Raw genomic sequence first — 21,628 nt, 5'->3', positions numbered from 1 at the left:
TGTATGGCATTGGCCAATCAGATCAAGGATCCCGCTGTGGGCGGGGCGCGGTTTGTTGCAGCGTTTGTGGCTCCAACAATAGAAAGTGGGACGTACCATCTGCAGTCGGAGGGGTGGAGTCACACGCACTGACATCCAGAACATCGCTTCTCCTCAGAAAAAGAGCACAACCTTGATTCACAAGGGTTTATGCCTCGTTTATGTCTATTATTAGATGCTGTGACGGGAAATTAAGCCGATCGTTGTTGACGAACACACGCATGAATGTTCATTGTGGATCCCATTTCCAGCGTTGACTGATCCCGAGCTCCAGTCTTTTTAACGGGATCCGAACCAGCTGTATATATCAGTACTGTATTTCTGCAATGAACACCGTGAGACTGAACAGAGAGGAATATTTTAAGGAATAACCCGCATACCTGGGAAAAACATGGAATAATAAGAAGTACTTACATTTATTCAGGTATGACATTTTATGCATGCTTGTTGATTGCATTCTGGCCCTTGCTGTTAAAATGAGAGAAACGCATAATGGGAATAAAGTGTTCATATTTGCATTTTTTTTCTCCTTCTCGTATTTATCTTCTCTGGCTGATGCATTGCCAGTGTAAACCAACACTGCTTGTGCTTGGCCCCATTCAGGACTGGTTGACAGGTGTGGGTTGAATTATGCATGCATGTGAAATAACTTGCATAATGCAGCCGAAGGCATCCTGAATGCTTGAGCATTACATATTACATGCAACTTATGTTTGTTTGCATTGAAGGCATAACAAGATGACTTATTTCTCACTGCCCTGAGGTTTCAAGATTGATGCATTCAAGGGGGAAGGGGAGTCACATCTGTATGGCAAACACAAGGCAAACTATCACACCAAAATGCAATGCAGTTTGCATGCTTGCTAAACAGTGTGCACTCCAAATTATTGCTGGGATGGCATGCCAAATATTTTCCAGTAGGAGAAAAAAAGACTTGAGTTGTTACTAGTTAATTTAATACAGTAAATGCATCCAGTAATGAGCGAATTAAATGTAGATTTGAGGGCAGTTTTGAGCATGCAGGGGGAAGGGCAGCAGTCACTGGAAGAAGACTCGCTTTGTGAAACCCGAGACTTCAGAAAAGCACAAAGCATCTCCATCGCTTCTCTGCTCAGTATTCATGCACGTGTATTTCAAACTGAGACTTCATACTTTTCTCTCTCGTTCTTGTGCGCTTTAATGCATGAACACCTTGTGCAGTTATCGTGCTTTCTTTGCCGAGGTGCTATATGATATATGTGGAGGAATGATTCGTTTGAATGAATCGGTTAATTTACTGGAACTGCTCAGATAACCGATTCACATAACGTGTTTTGCAGTGAATAAAAATGTTGTTAGATGCTGCTCATTCACCTGGTGTCCGTTATGTGGATTACCTTGGTTTTACTCCTAAACAAAGTTTTTCTTTGCCTTTGCTCGGATGATTTGCCAACGATTCGAATCATTAAAAAGAACCGACTCGAAAGAACGATTCGATCGCTCATCGTTAAGTGTGCGTTATGTGTCACATACAGGACTCACTTCATGATTCAAAAGCTTTATTGGCTTGATAAAGACATTGTATTGCCAAAGCATTAATAAAAACCTTATATAATGCTCTAATGCAGCGTTTATCTTTTAGAAAACACAGATTAAGCTGGTAAATGTGTTTGGGAACATGGAAAGATTATCTAAACTGGTTGACCACCAGCCGTAATATTCCATGTTCCATAATTCCAATATTTCTTGATCATCTAGTATCTGCTCCAGCTAGTCCGTTATCTAAGTGTAAGACGGTTTTGGTTTGAAGGTTTCTGTCATTTATATTGCGTATCATACACATATGACTGCTTACATTTAAAGGGTTAATTTGCTGAATATCAAACATTGCAGTTTCACTTTTGTGCTTTAATGCTAAAGATGTCTGCAGATAATGAATGTTAAATGGGTCATTCTGATGTTGTTGTTGACCTCAGTTTGCTTTGCTGGCGATGCAGAAGAAAGTTTAGTTTTTCTCGTCTGGATGGATTTTCATACAGAAAACCTTTTCTGTGTGTTCTGGCTTTCATGCGGCTTCTGTCTGATGTGCTGCCAGGGCGAAGCGGACAAACCTCACGTCCAGAAGTAGATCAGAGAGACCAGAACAGAAGAAAGTGCGTGACAGTGCTGGCCTGGGTGATATGTACGGAATAATTGTTGAATTGTTAGAGAATAATGCACACCCGAGGTGGTAATGCGACCACGGCATGAAGGTCGACTTCATTTTCTAATTATTCAACGGTCACCTCACGTCAAGACATTGTTCAGATGGTTTATTTCAAGACATTTCTCAGGTTTTTTTCCTTGAAATGCTCTTGTGTGTGGAACTAATTTCTTATTAGTTCCACACACAATATTCTAATTTTCATCTCATCCCATGCCTCCGTTTCTGATTCCAAAACGTAATTTTAGAGCCCCTGATAGCAGACTAATGCAGTTATTAATGCAGTTATTAGATAGATAGAGAGAGAGAGAGAGAGAGAGAGAGAGAGAGAGAGAGAGAGAGAGATTAAGCGTGTGTGAATTACCTGAGTCTGTGTGTCTGCTGTTGAATACTGAGAGACACACAGACTCAGGTAATTCACACACGTTTAATCTCTCTCTCTCTCTCTCTCTCTCTCTCTCTCTCTCTCTCTCTCTCTTTCTCTCTCTCTCTCTATATATATATATATAATAACTGCATTAGTCTGAGATGCGTACGAAATCAGTTCCACACACAAGAGCGTTTTAAGGAGAAAAAACCTGATAAATGTCTTGCAATAAATCGTCTGAACACTGTCTAGAGGTGTTACCGTAGTATAAGTGGAATAATTGACTCCGGGCTGTTGAATTATTAGAAAATAATGCACACCTTCGTGTCATGGCCGCATTATGGTTGTGCATTTTTTTTATAACAATTCAACAGTCATTCCTTACATAAATGGCACTTGAATGCAACGCAAATGAATTGTTTAATCAATAGACCAGCTGAATCAGAAAGGCGAGTGATGCATTAAAGAGAGAAAATGTTGGTATGGTTGTAAGTGTGATAAACTCGCTGTACGGCCCAGCTGTGAAGATGCCCCGCACACAAGAGCCTTTGTTCTGTGTCTCTGTTGGACCGGGCGACCCACAAAGATGCCTCTGTGTCCTGAACTGGGGGTTAGTGTGTGTGTGTGTGTGTGTGTGTGTGTGCCACAGAGATGCCATGCTTTGACAGATAAAAGTCTGAACTTCAATACCTGCACTTCTCTGTTTTGCATCAACTTGATGTTGAAGATCAGGCCTGGAGAGTCTTACAACTCTTATCATAGTCATTATAATTTATAATTGAACAGTTTTTGGTTTATTTAATAATTTAGAAACTTGAAAATACATCTCAAGACCCTTCCGTCTTTAACATATCTTCAATTTATATATATATATATATATATATATATATATATATTTATATTTACATTGCCATTGTTGAACACTAATGTGCTGCACCGTAATAAAAGTCACCAAATCCATTTGCCATCAAAATCACAACATAAACTATTATTATAATAATATAATAATTATTATTATAATATTGAAATATTAATTAAATATAAAAAAATAAATAAAACAATACTATAAAATATTAAATAAAACATTTAAATATTTACATTTTACATAATAAAAAACATTTAAATAAATTCATAAAATATTTCGTTAAAGGATTTATTTTATTGCTAGTTAATTTCACAAATAATTACAGAGAATCTGCAAGTAACTCATTGAATTAAACATGACATTTTGAAGTAGAGAGACTGAAATTGTGTTTTCATGTAAAACATGCTCCATAATGTTTGTTTTATTTACAACTTTGAAAAATATTTTAATAAAAAAATATTACAATTCATATACAAATAAAAAATATTAATAAAAAAATAGACATTTGGCATGTTTACATACTAAGTCATAATTATGAGGTAAAAAGTTGAAATTATGGCATATTAAGTCATAATTATGAGGTTAAAAGTTGAAATTATGACTAAGCCATTAAGTAAAAAGTCATAATCGTGAGGTAAAAAGTCAAAATCATGATATTAAGGCATTATAAAGTAAAAAGTCATAATTATGAGGTAAAAAGCCATAATTATGAGGTAAAAAGTCAAAATTATGACATACTAAGTCATATTTTTGAGGTACAACTATTTCTAAAACCTCATTTGGCATGTTTACATGTGGTATTTTTGCTGCTGAACTTTAATCGTTGTGAAATGCTGAAGAAAACCCACAAAATGAATGTGTTTTCATGCTCAATAACACCCATCACTAGTGCAGTCGTATCATTTTCGTTTGAATCCTGACAGCTTTGTTTGCTCTCGGCCTTGATTTATCCATTATGGAGTGCCATACTCTCTAGCAGGGACTTCCCATTGCGCTGTGGTTTGTTGGTTTTGTGTGTGAAGGCAGGTGGAGAATACAATGCATTCAGATCCTACATGCGAGTCCCCAGAGGCGAGTGTGTGGCGTCCGCTTACACACCCTGCGTTCGGTGGATTCCTTTGTCCTCTCGCTTACAAACAGGTGGTGATCCTCCACTGCTCTACTTCAGTTTGTGCTTGTGTTTTTCAAGTTAAGCTCATTTAGATTCCGATTTGAATATTCAAATTATGCTGAATGTCTTTGCTGGTGATTCCCAAGCCTGTTTTGGATGAGATTACCATTATATATGCATATAAAAGCCTTGCTTTATTGGTAGTGTGACTTTACACCACACCACCAACCAGACGCATCGTTTTCACCTGCTGGAGCAAAAAACAGGTGGAAAATTCCTACAGACGCGGCTTGGAACTGTAAACAATCACCAAATTTTGACACAAGTCATAATTATGAGGTATTATGACATACGAAATTATGACATACTAAGTCAATTACAAGATAAAAAGTCGTAATTGAGGTCAAAAGTCGAAATTATGACATACTATGCCATATTAAATTACGATTAAAAAGTTGAAATTGTCAATTTATGAGGTAAAAAGTTGAAATTATGACATACTAAGTCATATTTATGAAGTAAAAAGTTGAAATTATGACATACTAAGTCATATTTATGAGGTAAAAAGTTGAAATTATGACATACTAAGTCATTTATGAGGTAAAAAGTTGAAATTATGACATACTAAGTCATATTTATGAGGTAAAAAGTTGAAATTATGACATACTAAGTCATATTTATGTGGTAAAATGTCAACATTTTGACATGCTAAGTCATAGGTATAATAAAAAATTGAAATAAGAACATACAAAGTCATATTTATGGTCGCAATTTTGACATAAGTCGTAATTATGAGGTAAAAAGTCAAAATGATTACATACTAAGTAATAATTATGTAAAAAGTTGAAATTATGACATACTATGCCATAGGCTAAATACGATAAAAAGTTGAAATTATGACATAGTAAGTCATATTTATGAGGTAAAAAGTCGAAATTATGAAAGAATACACGATAAGTGAAAATAACCAATAAGAATAACAAGAATAAACAGTATACAAGTAATTTAGTAATTTGTTCAGTCATTTGCAGTAATTTATTTGTGTTATATTAAAAATTCTTCATGCCTTAAAATATCTTGAATGTAACTCGACACCCTTGCCTCATTTAGTATACGTGGTTCTATGAATATGCAAATGAGCCCTGCCTCCACTCACTCACAGCAGCTCACTGATTGAGTTTTACTACTCGAATCACTAATTTACCCTCTAATTACCAAATTAGATCCACTCGTTGACGTTACAAGGTAGTTTATGACGTCACACGTCGACAGCCCTAAAAATAACAAAATGTCTTATGTCACAATTTCTTTTTATGTAATAATTAAGTCTTTTCATATAAATATGGTGAAATGTGTTGTAATATGAAATATGCGTATGAAATATGAAATGTCATAAATTAGATTTTTTTTATGCCATAATTATGACTCAGAAAAGGAAAGGGGCTTCGTTAGCTATGAGCTTGAAAGCTCGTTTTTCATCACCTTGAGAACTGAAGTTGAGCTGGATGAGCAAGAGGTTATGCAGTGTTGCGGTACGGCTTTCCAATCGGGCCTCGTTCTCTGATACTCAATTACTGCGGTAAACGAGGCTGTAAATTTACATCTTACAAGCGCATTTCACTCCCTCCTCCGCTCGCTTCTCAGACCACGCAAACCGTGGAGGATGACGGAGTGCTTCTAAATGCATCTGACCCCAATTTTCTTCTGCCTGGGACGTGTGTGCGTGCGTGTGTGTGTGTGCGTGCGTGTGTGTGTGTGTGTGTGTGTGCACAAACTACCAACTGGTTTGAATTAAGGGCCAATATTTACACAGAGTGGGTGGCCGTCCAATTATGGTGTGCTGCGCAGATCTTCTTGTGATTTGCATGAATCTGCTTTGCATGTCGTTCCCAGAGTTCAGTTCTGCCGTTTCTCTGTTCTCTCATCATAAACGAGCCTCTCACCGAGTGCATTACCGTTACTCAGCATCAGCGAGCACTTGATTGTTACATGAAGCTTGTGATGAATGACTCATGGCCAATCACGTGCAAACGTGGCACGCATGTTAATGAGCGATGGCAGCGCATCAGCCAATCAGAGATGCCTCAAACTGGCTGAGATAATGCATCATTTTATGGTTAATATCTGGTTAAGTTTTCAACATACAATTACCAGTAGTTTGACTATTGTCATGTCTGTGTCGCAATATCACACAAGCAATAGCGCTGTTTTTCTGAATATCAGCACGATGGCGGCACACGGGTAATTAAACTTAAATTAATCAATTTTATTATTAAAGTCCCACTGTAGTCAATCATTTTATCCCTAAAAATCATCTTTTATCACCAAAATGACATATTTAAACGTTTTTTCCTTTTAAAAATGCCTTAAAATATCTTGAATGTAACTCGACACCCTTGCCTCATTTAGTATGCGTTGTTCTATGAATATGCAAATGAGCCCCGCCTCCACTCACTCACTCAGCTCAGAGATCCACTGGTTGACGATCACACGTTGATCTGATTGGTTACAAGGTAGTTTGTGACGTCAGAAACACCAGCGATTTCAAAGCGTGTTTTTGAGACTGTCTTTGGTTCACTGCAGTTTTAAGGAGGAAATACTCAGCAATGGAGTCGACTTATGAATTTACACATATTAAAAACACCACTGAAACATAAACAACATTAAAAACTCAAGGGTTTTTTTTTGACACCGTTATTTAGTCTACTTTTGCTCCTCTAAGGAATAGATTCAAATAAAATGAATGAACCAATACATAAATACGTCTCAAAGAATGAACGACTTAAAGGTTCATTTTGCTGAATGAGATCGAGAACGAAGGAGTCTGTAAAACGATCCGAACTACGGTAAACGCACAGCAGAGGTGTTTCTAAATCAATCCGACTCAATGACCTGCTAGTTTCATTCCCGTCGGAGAACGAAAGTGAGTGAATGATTCAATTACTCACCCGTTTAGTTCCTGAATGAATCAGCGTGTTTAAATGAATCGTTTGGGTAAATGAATCATAATGATTCACTCATAAAGGCGGCCTTTTGTCCCCAACTACTGGTGAGTCGATGTAACTGGCAGAACGAATCGTTGAAAAATAGCAACAACTAAAACACTGATTATGAATATGACAATCTGCATAGTTCAAATATTAATTCTGATTGGATGAGCCACATTTAAAGCCTTTGTAAAATGCAGATAAATAGAGGGCCCTATTTTAATGATCTGAAATGCAAGTATCAAACGTGAAACACAAGTAACTGTGTGGGCGGATCTCGGCGCTGTTGCTATTATACCGGCGGGATAAATGACTCTTGCGCTCGACGCAAATCTAAAATGTGTTGGTCTGAAGTAGCTTCATTACTCATAGGTGTGGTTTGGGCGTAACGTGAAATAAACCAATCAGAGCGTCATCTCACATTCCCTTTAAGAGCAGGCGTGCTTGTTCCATGGCGGATTGCTATTATAACGGCGGATTTGCCAGGCGGACACCAGGAGCGGTTCACAGCCGAGGAGACCGACGTTCCCGTCAGGGCCGTAAAACACAGAGAAGTGACATTGGGGATGGAGAAACACACCCAGATTAGCTTCGGTTAAACAGGCGTATGATAATTTGGGTAAATGTGTAAGCTAGATTTATGCCTATTTTTCACATCTTCATGGACACAACAATGATTTCCCTCGTGTGGAATATTTTTCCTTGTAATAATGTATGGTTTGCAAAAATGAAAACTGCTGCGTCTGTGTGATGAGAGAATCAAAGTGTGTGTGTGTTGTGCACACGCTACATTATGGCCAATCATGCGCCCTTAAAACAGCATCTGAATAACGCGCCGCTGACTTTAGACGAGGTTTCTCCTGGTCAGTGGCGGAATTGTTTTCTGGAACTGCAAAATAGCACCAGGGAACGTTTGCGCCGGATCACACCTCCTCTTTTCGCTGAACCGCCCCCGGGAGCGCAAGTTCATTCCCTAATTTACCGACGTGCGTCTGTGGAGGGAAAAGTCTGCTGTGCGTCGGGTGAGAAATAGGAATGAAACATGCGTCGCTGTACAAAGTCAGTTGCGCTGGGTGCAAGATAGGGCCCTGACTGTTTAATTGATCAATTGGATGTGTTCAGTCATAATTGACCTATTTGGGTGAACTATTCCTTTAATTCTGAGTGAATAGAGTTTACAATTAATGCAGTAATTAACTGCTAATGGCAATTCCTGGAAATTAAAATCCTTTGTGATCTGGATATGAAGAGAGATCCGATGGAAAATCACTCCGTCTTCATGTTTTCGCCTCTGTGCTTATTTTTACTCTCTGCCTCCAGACAGAATGTGGAACACACGCAAAAAAGAGTGAGAGACGAGAAGAGAAGACAGGCAGTAAGTGTGTGTGTGTGTGTGTGTTGGTATAAGAGACTGAGAAATATTGGATTTCTCTGGGCAAGAGAGGAAGAAAAATAAACAGATTGCCAATGTTGATTTAGATATAACTGAAAAAAAGTTGTAGAGATGCTGAAGACTGAATCCAAATCAGTGTGTATCCCATGATGAGCTATTCTGGGATGTGGAGGCGTTAGCGACAGGTGCTAGCGGATAATGCAGGATAGTAGGTATCTTTATAAATCTGTTCAGATGCATTGGATTAGGTTTTATTTGTGGATTCATGGAACAAACCATTCAGGAAATATTTTTAAAATGTTTTTTGAAATGATTCTCTTCTGCTCATCAAGGCTGCTTTAATTTGATTGAAAAAATACAGTAAAAATAGTGAAATATTATTCTAATGTAAATCAGCTGTTGTCTATGTGAATATATAGTAAAGTGTAATTTATTCCTGTGATCAAAGCTGTATTTTCAGCATCATTACTCCAGTCTTCAGTGTCACATGATCCTTCAGAAATCACTCTAATATGATGATTTGATGATTATGATTTATTTAACATAATTAGACATAAAAAATGTCAATTAATAGTAAAATAATAGTAAAATTCCCTCTAATTGAATGGAATAATCCTTACATATTAATCATATTATGTCCATTCCCTTGGTCCCTTAAGATTTATACAAATTGTTTTATTTAAGCTTTGTTACTCACTTAAAAATTCTTAATTCATAAAAAAATGAATAATATGAATTAGTAAATTAAATTAAATTAAATTTTACTTTTTTTTTACTATTAATTAAAATGCGTAAATCTTGAAAAAAGGCTTAAAAATATTTTTGTGTGTACTAATTTATAATTAAAATCTGACTTTCGTCACACAAAAATGGCTCAGAATCATATTTTTTGTCGTTATAATTTAGTGTGAAATAACGGCAGACGTCAAGCATTTCTGCTCATGTTCAGATGATCTGAAGGAGAAACAGGGAAAGCAGTTTAAGGAACGCCGGCGCTCTCCGGAGAGGCTCTTGGCTGGTTCGACTTGTTTGTCAGGACGGGCGCTGGCTTCTCCAGGGAGATCTGGCAGAGACACAGATCTGAGGAAAAGGGGAAAGAAAACCAGATTTGGGTCACATTCATCTTCAGCGCTCAAGGTTATTAACACACGCCAGCGGCTCCGGGGTCAGAGGTCAAGTCAAGCCACCTTTATTTATATAGCGCTTTTTACAACACAGATCGTTTCAAAGCAGCTTTACAGAGATAACAGGAGAATAATTCAACAAAGTAGAGATGCGCGGATGGGCTATTATTTCATCCGCAACCGCATCACAAAACTCATCATCCACCATCATCCGCACCAACGTTTTTGACCAATTTTCAAAACCGCACCCGCCCGCCATCCGCTGATTGGTGTATACATATATTTTTAATTTGATTGGTTCAACCGCCCGCCACCCGCCCGAATTTAATTAAAATATTATTTTCCGTCACGTCATCCGCCCGATCCATGGTTTATCCGTGCATCTCTAATGCAAAGTTTGTTTCCAGAAGAAATAGCGTCACAGTCCAGCTTAAGTCAGTTCAGTGATGGTTCATTTTTGTTGTAAAAAAGTTATTAATTTAGTTCATTTATATATATATCTGCTCTGGAGAAAAGCGTGATGTCATCGTCCAGCTCAGTTCAGTTCTCATATAATGCTGTCAATGCAGGAGATCAATAATATTGTAGAATATTATATTAAATTACATGAAAACACGGATGGAATCACAGAATCCAGTCATAAAAATGTAATTTATAGTATAACGTGGAATGTTTCAGTCTTAAAGAGGATAAATGTGTGTTTTTTCTTGAATTCTCACAGGAAAAAATTACACTTTACTATATATTCACATAGAAAACAGATGATTTACATTGGAATCATATTTCATAATTTTTACTGGGTTTTTTTCCAATCAAATAAATGCAGCCACACTCTCTCTCTCTCTCTCTCTCACACACACACGCCCTCTCAAACACACTCACATACTCACTCACACACACACACACACTCGCACACTCACACACACACACTCACACACACACACACACACACACACACACACACTCTCTCACACACACACTCACACACACACACACACACACACACACACACACACTCTCTCACACACACACTCACACACACTCACAGCATCACTAGCCTTTAATGTGTGTTGATCCATGAGCTCAGAGGTGGAGATGAAGACACGAGGGACTGAGAGTTTAATGCTGTTTTTACAAGAAAATCGAATTTGCCAGCGAATCAAACTGGCACCAAGATCTGACTCACGTAAACGAACAGAGAGAGTGAATCGACTCAACTGAATCACTGAATCAAACACTCTGAAAAATGATTCACACAAATGAATCAAACTCAACATCTCTACATGGCAAAAAAAGCATTTTCTTAATCACTTTTTTTATGAAAGAGTCTCTTCTGTTCATTAAGGCTCCATTTATTTGATCAAAAATACAGTAAAAATTGTGAAATATTATCATTATGTAAATCAGCTGTTTTCTATGTGAATATATAGTAAAGTGTAATTTATTCCTGTGATCAAAGCTGAATTTTCAGCATCATTACTCCAGTCTTCAGTGTCACATGATCCTTCAGAAATCATTCTAATATGATGATTTGATGATCAATAATGTTGAAAATTGCCACATTTTTATGGAAACTGATACATTTCATTTTTCAGGATTCTTTGATGTTCAAAAGTTCAAACGAACAGCATTTGTTTTAAATATAATATTTTGTAACATAAATGTGTTTATCTTTAAATGTCACTTTTGATTAGTTTAATGCGTCCTTGATGAATAAAAGTGTTTATTTTAAAAAATATCATGTATATCATCATTTTTGTCGCTAAAGTCTTACAACAACACATATTATTCTGAAGTGGATTTACACAAAAGAGAAAAATGAAGATAAAATGACAGAATACATTGTAAATATTTGATATAACGGACGCGAGCCTCGTCTGTCATTGATTGTTTAATCATCACTGTTTGGAAACTGGAAACGCTCTTAAAGCCGCAGGGAGATCTTTTACCCAGAACACACACTCTTCTCCAGCGCGGCGTCCAGTTGCGGTGTGTGTTCTCCTCTTCCACATCTCATGATACACACTCATTAATCAGCACTTAATCAGGGCCCTTATTAGTGTTCACTATCAGGAGAAGACGACTCATTTGCTGCTGCTCACACAGAGATCCAGTCGTTTCCAAACAGTCATGCTTTGGTAAATCTGAATTATGACATTAAAAATCACGAAATTATGACTTTTTAAGTAATATTTTTAGGTTATAATTATGACTTTGTATATCAAAAATTAATTTATTACATAATTTCACTTTATGTCATAATTTTGACTTTAAGTCATTTTGACATTGTCATTATTTCAAAGTAGTTTCAACTTTTATAACATAATTTTTACTTTTTATGTCAGATTTATGACTTAAGTCATAATTTCGACTTTTTATAACAATTTTTACTTTTTATGCCATTTTTATGAATTGTCATAATTTTGACTTTAATCTTAGAATTATAAAAAAAAATTTTATAATTTAGACTTTTGTCATCATTTTGACTTTTATAGCATCATTTTTAATTTTTATTCTTTATTCATGACTTCATAATTTAGACTTAATAATTATCTCAGAATTATGACTCTTTAATTTATAATTTGGACTTTTTGACATCATTTTGGCTTTTTATGTCAAATATGATTGTCAATTTTGACTTTTCATCTCAGAATTGTTACTTTAAGTTATAATTTCAATTTAGTATGTCGTAATTTTGACTTTTAATAACAATTTTTACTTTTTATGTCATATTTATGGCTTGTCATGATTTTGAATGTCTCAATTATGACTTTTTATGTAATAATTTTGACTTTTTACTCTCATAATTATGACTTTGGATGATCATCAAACTGCATTCTGGGATTGCGTTCTCTGATGCGCCATTGTTTTGGATCATCCTCGGTGTAATTGTGCATTGAAGCTCGTGTGTTTGTCGTCTGTAATCAAGTGTGTTTAGATGTGGATGTTAATGCAGCTCAACGAGTCTTGAAGACAGACATCTATACACACGAGTCACATGATACCCACAATGCATCCATTGACGTTTCTTCAAAAGACAGTGTTGATTTAGGAAAATTAAAGCCTTGTCTGTGCACACATAATGAAGTCCCACTTCCCCCGTTATTTGGGAGTGGTACGACCCCGGTGGCCCGAGCTCAACTCTCTGGAGACGCTTCTGTTTGTGTGTGTGTGTGTGTGTGTGTGTGTGTGTGTGTGCTCTTTAAAGACTCTCACTTCAATAGTAACTCCCTCTGTCCGCCGAGAACGAGCTGTCTCGTCCTTTAGGCCGGATTGGCACACTGTGCCCGTTGGCATCGCAGGGAGGGAGCGCCTTGTTTACCCAAACTGCATTCTGGGTAACTGCAACTGCATTGGAAACGCCTCCATTCACGCAGATCCAACATGGCGGCTCTTTTCTCTGAGCGCAGTGGGAGTTAATGGGCCAGTCATGCGACTGCTCGACTCATCTCTCCGCCTGATCGAGGAGTGATCCGCTGTTCAGTCTGAGCTCTCGCTGGCTCCAGTGCTGCTGTTCCTGGAGGATTTTCATCGAAAAATATACAATATATATATATACTGTATATATATGAAGACTTCAGATGCAAAAGCCTCTAAGTGCCATCTGAAATTTTCTTCTAAAATTATCATTTTTATCAAGCTCATTATGTTTAGTAATTTCACTTAAATGACAATGACAATTACCTATTAATTGTCATTTAAGTGAAATTACTGAACTTAAATATACGAGTTTGATAAAAAATGATCATTCTAGAAGAAAATTTCAGATGGCACTTAAGAGGCTTTTGCATCTGAAGTCTTCATATATATACAGTATATATATATATATATGATCCTGTTAAAAGAGGTGTAAGCGAGAACAGATAAGCTACACGATCAAACACACACTTCCCAGACTCCTTTGAGTGTGACAGGTAACATGAACGCAGCATCTGATCTCTGAGATGTGTGTGATTGAACGCGAGTCTCTCTCTCTCTCTCTCTCTCTCTCTCTCTCTCTTGCTGTCGGAGATACTTTGAAACTAAAGCTATTCAAACATTTCAAACAGGACCTATGATGCTTTTATCCATCTTTATCTGTCTTCAGTGTGTAATGTTGCTGTTTGAGGATGAAAAGGGGAGTTCTTCTCTATATCAGAGTCAGTGTTTCTGAACTCCTGAAACGCCTCCATTGTAGTCTTGAGTTTCTTCCGGGAACGAACACGTCACAATATTCCTCATTAAAATAATTAATGCGCAGAATAAAGGGGCGGGGCCTGGTTGAGTTAGTTAGTAGTGTGTTAAACTGGCGGTTATGGTAAGGGGCGGGACATTTCCCAAACACACTCGAAGCGCTCGACCAATCACAACACACTGCTCCAGCCGACCAATCAGAGCACAGTGTGCTTTTCAGAAGGAGGGGCTTCATAGAGACAGGAAGTAAACAGAGCGTTACTGACAGACTGGGAAGAGAGGAGCCGCAACAATGGAGAATATGAGGAGAATAATCAACATTCAAGCAGGAAAACCTGTTCTAGTAGAGGCTGAAAACTACAGCAAGACTTTGTAAAACAGCATAATGTGGACTCTAGTAGTTTGCATATTATAGTTTCTCTCAGTCATTTTTCAAACTCTTCGAAGTGCGACATTAGCAGATTCTGTGTAATGAAGTTTCTTCTCAGCTTCCTCTGAGCATCATTGATCATTGTTCACTACAACAACTCAAATCTATCATTGAAGCCCGTCCAGCTTCTTCATCTTCACTTTTTTCTTTCAAATTTGTTTGACCCAGAGAACTCTAGACTTCTGACAAAAGTGACAGATCCTTTCTTCTGTGTTGTGTTTACTTTCCCAGTCAAAATGCACAGAACGTTATTGTTTTCGTTGTTTTTGACCCATGTAACCTTATAAACAGTGCTTTAAAGTCCCCATGGTGTCTATGTGGTGTTTTTAATGTGCTTTAAGACAAACCATGTGTAAATTCATAAGTCGACACCATTGCTGAGTATTTTCTCCTTAAACCTGCAGTGAAACAAAGGCAGTAAGTGGAGGCGGGGCTCATTTGCATATTCATAGAACCGCGCATACTAAATGAGGCAAGGGTGTCGCATTACATTCAAGATATTTTAAGGCATGAAGAATTTTTACAAGGTAAAAACATTTAAATGTGTAATTCTGGTGATCAAAGATGAGTTTTAATGATCAACTACAGGTAGGATATATACAGATATTGAATAAAGTTATCAAACACTTCACAGTCTTCACTGAAAAAATTATTAATTAAATATAGATTAATCCTTATTAAAGCTAAAAAAGTTATTCAGTCGAGCAGTGAGTGATTTTCTCATTTTTACAGCCCTAATACATACAGTATATAGCAAATCTCAACTGCTTGATTATTTATATAATTGCTAAATGTGAACTATATTATTGCACATATATCAAACTTTAATCACATACACAGTATAATCACATAAAGTGATAAATACTAAATAGTAAATCTCAATTGCTTTAGCGTTTATTGTATCAAAATATAAACTATATTGTGGCACATCTCTATATTTCACATAAAGCGATGTAAACAACTGCTTGATTGTTTATATTGTCGCAAAATGTGATTTATGTTATAGCACAGCCCTAATCTTCTAAATGCGACTATAAGGCATGAAGATATTATGATTATTATTATTACCAAATGTATCTAAGATGTAGTTTCAGGATCGTCAGATTCACACTGTACACAGAGTGATGATACTCTTCGCCGCTCGTACGCGCGTCTCTTTGCGCTTGGCGGGAGGGATTGAGCTCATGGAAGGAAAGCTAAGCGTGTCTCCATATGTGTGAGACCCTGGAGATGAGGAAGATATGAAACATCACATCCACTGACAAGCTTCTGTGCGCTGGTGTGTGAAGACACTCGTCTCGACTTCAGTCCTGTCACTGGGAGAGTGTTGCTTTCTCTGACTGTTGCATTGTCGTAGTATATCAAGGTTCAAATTTAACAATGTTATAAAGCGATTGAAACTGCCTCTTGTTTTTAAAGTCCTTCTGTAGTCAATAATTTTATCCCTTAAAACTCATCTTTGATCACCAAAATGACATTTAAACGTTTTTTTTTTGCCTTAAAATGTCTTGAATGTAACTCGACACCCTTGCCTCATTTAGTATTTGTGGTTCTATGAATATGCAAATGAGCCCCGCCTCCACTCACTCGCTCAGCTCAGAGATCCACTGGTTGACGATCACACGTTGATCTGATTGGTTACAAGGTAGTTTGTGACGTCAGAAACACCAGCGATTTCAAAGTGTGTTTTTGAGATTGTCTTTGGTTCACTGCAGTTTTAAGGAGGAAATACTCAGCAATGGTGTCGACTTATGAATTTACACATGGTTTGTCTTAAAGCAGATTAAAAACACCATATAGACACATAAACAACATTAAAAGCTGTATTTTCACCACGGGGGACTTTAATAATCTGCTGTGATGAGCAACAGTACATTTTGTCAATCACTTGACTGATGTTGAGTAGCTCCGCCCACCGTGGAATCTCATTGGTCCAAAATCCGCTCTGCTATACATTACATTCTGATTGGCTGTGACAGTTTTGGTGAACAGCAAATGCTTGTCTCTATCTGGATACGCTGCATCCGAAATCGAATAATTCCCTACTATATAGTATGTAAAAAACATTACGCCAACAGAGTAGAATGTCCAAGTTCATAGTAAAGGGAAAAGTCCCCAGATGATCTGCTTCTTTTTCCGACAAGATTCTAAAATGCGCATATGATTGACACTTTACTATCCCATGAGGCCACGGGAGAGCATTTACTAGTGACAGTAACTGACGTAACAAAGCGACAACCTCCCCGTCTCTCTCGTGAATCAACACTGAAGTGAGTTAAACTGCAGTTCATCGACTGGCCACTAGAGGCCGGCTGCAGAAGAGACTCAATCCCATAGAGCCCCATGTTAAAATGCCCAAATTTACAGCAGAATAAAACATGTTTACAGTCTGGTGCAAAAAGTGGTTTGATCTTTGTTGCTAATTTTGCCCTTCATGACGACTGTGAGGGGGGTGAATATTTTTATAACTCATCCATTTAAATTATATTAAGCCTTAAAGTTGTGCATAATTAAGGGCGTGGCCACTTGAGTGACAGGTGGACTGCGCTGATGTCACTGCTAGCCGTTTGTCTGCTGTCTGTTAGCGTCACGTCACCTCAGCTAATCCGCCTCGCTGCACATTTACGTTTATCCGGGAGTGACGCTGCCAAGACGGCGACGGCCGGCTCCGCCCACTTTGGGCTTCGAAAACGCTCTTCAGAAACACTACGGTTGACGTCACACACACTACGCCCATATTTACAGTCTATGGGCGTAACTGATGTTGGTAGACATCACATGTTGAGGACAACATGGCGGATGTAGTATAAATGTAGGCTAGCTAATAAATAATGAATGTATAAAAATGAAAATTGCTAATATTGATAAATATGATCTGGCTAAATTGGGCTGTTTGTGTTGCTAAATATGATAATATGATGTTAATGTAATCTACAAATGCATTACATTGCAATGCAATTTAAGATTCATGTTTAAGATTTATTTTTACATTCATTGATTAAATGATTTGTCAATAGTCTCGTCTGCAGTGTTTTCTTGTGCAGATTTAAACCTTCGCTGATCAGATTCATTAGATTCGAGAGCGGAGCGGCTCTGATTTCTCCTGAGGATTCGTCAGTGTTGTAGGATTTAACTTCAGTTGACCAGAGCGATGCTAATCAGTTTCTCTGAAGGATTCTCCAGCGTTGCGCTCGTTCCCGGAGATGTCAGAGATCGTTCTAATCGTGCAGCTCTAAATATGTGCATAGAAACATCAGAAACGTCCAGAGACGGGAGAGCTGCACGTGTGTGTGTGTGTGTGTGTACATGTCCAGATAAGAGCAAAGCACTCTGGGATATCAGCCTCACCTCCGGCTTCTCATTTATTCATGCAGTTGGACATGTCGGTGGCCAAGGTCGCAGCGGACACGAGCATTTACTCACATTCAATTACACACAGAAGACTGATCCTGGATCTGCACCGGCACTTGAAGAGGCTTTATCCATGATTGAGCATCACATCAGACTCGGTGTGTGTGGCGTTCACAGACGAGCTTCAGCTAAACCTCACTGATCAGAGCTAGAACACACACTTCTCTTACTTTAACCTGATTGCTCAAAAACCTCAGATATCACACGTCCTGCTCTGTGGAAAATCAATAACTCAGCCGAAAATTTAAACATTGTGTTGTCTGATTGAAAATATTAAATCAATTATTATTTATTTTAAATATATTTTAATAATTACATATAATTAAATAAATGTTGTTTACAGTTTATAAATAAACTATTTGTTTATAAATAAAATAAAACTATGTTTATAAATAAAATATTTTACTTCATTTCACCAGTGCTGTCCTGGTAATTATGCATTATGGAACAGTTAATATATGCTACTTTTGGTCACACTATATTGCATGTTTACTTTTGATACCTTAGAAATAAATGTTATAAAATAAATTATATATTATATATATGATAAAATGATTATATACTATATGTATGTGTGTGTATATATATATATTCTCATTCTTTCGCTCTCTCTCTCTCTCTCTCTCTCTATATATATATATATAAAATTATATATAATATAGATATATTTACACGCGCACACATACACATCTACAAATTTGTTAATATACTGTACACACACACACACACATATTTACAAACTTTTACTTTAGATGCAATTAATCAGTTTGACAGCTCATACTACTTTGCATAATTGCACATTTACTTTTTTTTTATCTGAGAAATACATTATGCGTAAAATGTCTTAACTTTTGGCAGGCTGATCAAATACTGGTTCGAAAGGGAATATTAAAATTAGTGGCTGATATTATGACACTACGCCTCCTCCATCCATGGCACTTGAAATGAAAGAGCGAGTTGAGAGCATTGCATTGTGGGATAGAGTAGTGTGTTCTGCTTTTACAATCATGCATTTGGCAGAAGCTTTTATCTAAAGTGACTGATTCAGTTTATGCAGTCGCTGGACGGAAGACAATATCTCACACATACAGTCAAACTAACATTTATTCACACACCTTCAACATTTCTCACATTATCACAGTTTATTCGCTATAGTTTAGAAAATGGTAATAAAATATGACGAACTCAGTTGATATTTGACTGGTTTTGTCCGTCCTTCTGTTAGACTGTCTCACACATGAATTATGTTGAATATCTGTCAGCTGTTAAATTTAACTACACAATTAGATAATACCAGTTTAGCTCAACCAATCACCAAGCAATGCTTCATGTTGTTCAGTCTGTGTGTAAAAAGAGCATTAGCAATTAAAGAAAACACACTTCAGCAAAACATGATCAGCTCAAAGTGTCTGAATCATTTCTGCTCCCACATTTTTCCTGGTAGTCACTGAATGAAGAATGTTTGGGTGTAATATGTCACAGTTTACTTTATTTTGCTCTCCTCACTTACAGAAATGAACTATAGTGTCCTGATCACACTAGTGAAAAAAAAGATCAATGTTTATATCTGGGGTCTGAATAATTTTTGGTTTGACTGTATATCGTGCATTATTCTAATGCAAACACAGCCGACCGACACTAGTTCAAACGAGACATAACTAGACAGTGAGCCATGGCTTCATGAACGCATGCGTTACATAAGAGCGAGAGTCTTGCGGACATCTCTCTCTCTCTCTCTCTCTCTGTGAGAACCTCAGGAGACTCTAATGGAAACCAGCTGTTTGGCCGATCACATCTATAGACATCCAGCGCTCTCATTGGCTGTGGCTGAGCCGACTGCTCTCTGATTGGCTGCTGCATGAGCGTTCCACTCTCTGTGGTTGGTCTCTGTCGTTATGCAAATGAAGTGTTTGCTCGGGGAGAAAGGGTCAGTTTTAGTGCAGGACATCAAACATCAGACTCGAGCCCTTCGACTCTCTTCAGTGCTCTCAGTTCTTATGGGTAAAAGCAAAACACTAATGAGGGGCAGAAATAATAAAAGCTTCAACGTTTCTCTCTTTCTTGAGTTTATCAGACTAACAAAGTTTGATATTTTTCATATTTATAGTAACAACAGCTATATTTATTTATGTACAGTAACAGTACCGTTCAAAATCTTGGGGTCAGGACACTTTTATTTATAAAGGATGCATTAAATTGTTCAAAAGTGACACTAAACACGTTTATAATGTTACAAAAGATTCTATTTCAAATAAATGCTGTTCTTTAGAACTTTCTATTCATCAAAGATCATGTGACACTGAAGACTGGAGTAATGATGCTGAAAATCAGCTTTGATCACAGGAATAAATTACACTTTACTGTATATTCACATAGAAAACAGATGATTTACATAAGAATAATATTTCTGTATTTTTACTGTATTTTTGATCGTATTAAAGCAGCCTTGAGCAGAAGAGCCCAATTTTGCTTAATTTTGACCAATAGTGTGTATTTTTATGACATTTTAATCAGTTTGATGAAATGGACAGTTCAAAAGAAGAAATACTATTAAAATTATTAAATTATTGTATTAATGCTCTCATATAAAGTTACAGGACGAGCAGGTGTTAGAAAACAAACTGGCGAAATAAAATATGCACCACATTATTCACGATGCCGTTTAAATTTATATCACGGTCAGATTTATAATCATAAATATACAATATTAATTTCCTCCCGTCTGTTTTTGTTTGTTTGCTCGACCTCAGCATGTGTGAATGAGCATGAGAGCAGAGCATGCTGGGATACCCGGGAGCGTGTGCGTTCCCAGAGGATGCTGGGATGTGTGAATGTTTGGGGGAAGGACAATGACCAACATCCCAGTGCGAGGTTGCCGTGGTGATGGAGGGCCGTAAACGGGACGAGGGCGATGTGTTCATTTCCGCAGTCTCGTTCTCTCCAATATAATAATATCAAACAGCCGTCGAGAACCAGCAGATATTTCATTCATAACTCAGGTCTTATTGTGAATGAATCATCAGCCCATGAAAATATAAAGAACCCAAAACCAAGACTATTAAAGTCCAGCTTTTAATGTTGTTTATGTGTCTATGTGGTGTTTTTCATATGCTTTAAGACAAACCATGTGTAAATTCATAAGTCGACTCCATTGCTGAGTATTTCCTCCTTAAAACTGCAGTGAACCAAAGACAGTCTCAAAAACACGCTTTGAAATCGCTGGTGTTTCTGACGTCACAAACTACCTTGTAACCAATCAGATCAACGTGTGATCGTCAACCAGTGGATCTCTGAGCTGAGTGAGTGAGTGGAGGCGGGGCTCATTTGCATATGTGTATAATTGTATATATTATGATATATATTATGGGTCACTGTTCTCACAGGGTCATCATTAGAAATTTGTTTTGTATTTTATTTTATTTTATGTAATTATTATTAATTCGTATACGTATGTGTACAGGACACCAGCTAAAGCGCTCAGAAACGCAGTGTAACACAAACAAGACTTCACAAAGTGTGTGTGTGGAAACAGAGAGCTTATATAGG

The 21,628-nt window shown here is 37.2% G+C and overlaps 1 protein-coding gene across 9 annotated transcripts in view; it reads left to right on the top strand.

The window, feature by feature from the left end:
- Positions 1-103: 103 nt before the first annotated feature.
- The window catches only part of wasf1 (WASP family member 1), a 50,928-nt gene continuing 29,403 nt past the window's right edge, over positions 104-21,628 (top strand). For all 9 annotated transcript variants that reach the window (XM_084090889.1, XM_084090890.1, XM_084090892.1 and 6 more), the window contains exon 1: positions 104-463. The gene's annotated coding sequence lies outside the window, so the exon portion shown is untranslated. The remainder of the gene's footprint in view (positions 464-21,628) is intronic.

Source organism: Abramis brama, assembly GCF_963993115.1.
Source record: "Abramis brama genome assembly, chromosome: 18".
NCBI classification, from domain to species: Eukaryota; Metazoa; Chordata; class Actinopteri; order Cypriniformes; family Leuciscidae; genus Abramis; species Abramis brama.
Note: the sequence above shows the minus strand (reverse complement) of the source record. Positions and strands in the feature narration are given on the sequence as shown.